General features: G+C 42.3%; 1 long non-coding RNA gene across 1 annotated transcript; it reads right to left on the bottom strand.

Annotated features, from left to right (window-relative positions):
- Positions 1-1419: 1419 nt before the first annotated feature.
- Positions 1420-2532, bottom strand: LOC143781111 (uncharacterized). The gene is made up of 3 exons (XR_013216566.1): positions 2515-2532; positions 2107-2169; positions 1420-1600 (listed from the first exon to the last, which is right to left on the bottom strand). It is a non-coding gene; the product is annotated as an uncharacterized LOC143781111 (long non-coding RNA).
- Between the last annotated feature and the right edge of the window lie 256 nt (positions 2533-2788).

Here is a 2788-nt window from a genome sequence, read left to right as displayed (position 1 = left end):
AAGTCAAATGGCGCTCCTTCCCTTCCTAGCTCTGCCCTGCGCCCAAACAATGGTTTACACCCACATATGGGGTATCAGCGTACTCAGGACAAATTGCACAACAATTTTTGGGGTCCAATTTCTTCTCTTACCTTTGGGAAAATAAAAAATTGGGGGCAAAAAGATCATTTTTGTGAAAAAATATGATTTTTTATTTTTACGGCTCTGCATTATAAACTTCTGTGAAGCACTTGTTGGGTCAAAGTGCTCAACACACATCTAGATAAGATCCTTAGGGGGTCTACTTTCCAAAATGGTGTCACTTGTGGGGGGTTTCAATGTTTAGGCACATCAGGGGCTCTCCAAATGCAACATGGCGTCCCATCTCAATTCCAGTCAATTTTGCATGGAAAAGTCAAATGGCGCTCCTTTCCTTCCGAGCTCTGCCATGTGTACAAACAGTGGTTTACCCCCACATATGGGGTATCAGCGTACTCAGGACAAATTGTACAACAAATTTTGGGGTCTATTTTCTCCTGTTACCCTTGGTAAAATAAAACAAATTGGAGCTGAAATAAATTTTGTGTGAAAAAAAGTTAAATGTTTATTTTTATTTAAACATTCCAAAAATTCCTGTGAAACACCTGAAGGGTTAATAAACTTTTTGAAAGTGGTTTTGAGTACCTTGAGGGGTGCAGTTTTTAGAATGGTGTCACACTTGGGTATTTTCTATCATATAGACCCCTCAAAATGACTTCAAATGAGATGTGGTCCCTAAAAAAAAATGGTGTTGTAAAAATGAGAAATTGCTGGTCAACTTTTAACCCTTATAACTCCGTCACAAAAAAAAATTTTGGTTCCAAAATTGTGCTGATGTAAAGTAGACATGTGGGAAATGTTACTTATTAAGTATTTTGCGTGACATATGTCTGTGATTTAAGGGCATAAAAATTCAAAGTTGGAAAATTGCGAAATTTTCAAAATTTTCGCCAAATATTCGTTTTTTTCACAAATAAACGCAAGTTATATCGAAGAAATTTTACCACTATCATGAAGTACAATATGTCACGAGAAAACAATGTCTGAATCGCCAAGATCCGTTGAAGCGTTTCAGAGTTATAACCTCATAAAGGGACAGTGGTCAGAGTTGTAAAAATTGGCCCGGTCATTAACATGCAAACCACCCTTGGGGGTGAAGGGGTTAAAGTGTCCTGTAGATAAAGACAATGCACACGGCACTCGAGGATCCTATATGGTGCCCAAGTCAGGTTTCCAGCCCGTCAGTAAGATAATAACAAATCACTTGGCACTCAGAGTTTCTTTGCAAGATGAGAATGAGTATTCCGTTTATTTGTGCATCCAGTTCAAAGATTTAAACATTTTTGGTCCAAACACAAGACCTTCATCAGAAATATCTTTAACAAAACTGAAATACAGGCAGAGAATTAGATAATAATTCATAACAACATCCATATGATGCACGACCAAGAAAACAACGGAATTATAGTTATTTTTTTCACATCAAATCCATCATATGATAAAAGAAAGGTGAGCAACCGTGGCGGATAGAGCAAATCCGGGTGGCTGTTCTGTGAGTCGTGAAGATTCCAATTTCAAAGAGCTGAAAGTTATAAGTGTTGGTAAGGAAGAAAAAACACTAAGGGTATGTTTCCACGGTAAGTAAACGCTGCTTGTTTGACGCTGCAGCGTCAAACAAGCAGCGTCCAGATGTTCCAGCATAGTGGAGGGGATTTTATGAAATCCCGTCTCCACTATGCGTGGAAACCCGCACGCGGCGGCCCTGCGACTCCGGACATGCTGCGCGTCTTTTCAGATCGCAGCATGTCCGTACACCTTGCAGGGACGCAGCGTCCCCGCAAGGCATATCACAGGGCCCTATGGCGAGGGGTGCGATGATCCCGGATGTGTACTGTACACATCCGGCACCATCGCGTCCCAGAAAGGGGGCGGGGCTTAGCGCCGAGCGGCTTCGCCGCTGCGGCGATACCGCCGCCCCTCCGGACCGTGGAGCCATACCCTAAAGTGGAAGGAAGTTATAGAACAGATTTTTAAGTCCTATAGAAGGACTCCACACGTGACTCAGGTCAGTATGGCCTAAAAGGATACTGGGTAGAGGACTTTCCGGATGCTTGAACAAAGTGCTGTGCATACAGAGTGCCTAGTGACAACCTACAAGGAAGGTGTGACAAAATATGTTAATGATGAGAATAACTTAATCAGTATTGGATATCCAGCTGTGGAGAAAAAGTGACAGTAACCAAAGCACGCCATATGAGTTCACTGATATATGTGACATAATATGGAGAGACTAAAGGTAGTAGTAGCAAAGTAGTATGCAATGGAGATTGTACTGATGGAAAGAGAAAGAGAGATTAATAAGAACAGTAAGGTAGGATACGAGAGCCATGTGGCAACCACAAAAAGGACATCATGCTCCTCCGCCGTGAGGTATAGGACTAAAGCTAGACCGTTAATCCGTTTAGTGTGTTTGACATGTAAAAACAAGAGAGTTACCTGGAAGCAATAAACAAGGGGGGTGTGAAAGCCGAACGGCCTGAACTGGGTAAACCCGGAACGAAAATAACCCATGGAGTGTCTAAGGGAAGAGTATACGCGTATTAACTCATACAGGTAAACAATGGAAAAAACCCCCAAGAGTAAGAATGGCGATTGGTATAAGTAGAGGTACCTCTGGGATCCTGGATGAATGCACTGGGGAGAGGCGAGAACCCGCCGTTATGGATGAAGCTGAGGAGAAAATGCATCCAGGAAAATTCCCTTAGTACCA

Source organism: Ranitomeya variabilis, chromosome 6 (assembly GCF_051348905.1).
Source record: "Ranitomeya variabilis isolate aRanVar5 chromosome 6, aRanVar5.hap1, whole genome shotgun sequence".
Classification (NCBI taxonomy): Eukaryota; Metazoa; Chordata; class Amphibia; order Anura; family Dendrobatidae; genus Ranitomeya; species Ranitomeya variabilis.
This window is presented reverse-complemented; position numbering and strand designations above follow the sequence as displayed.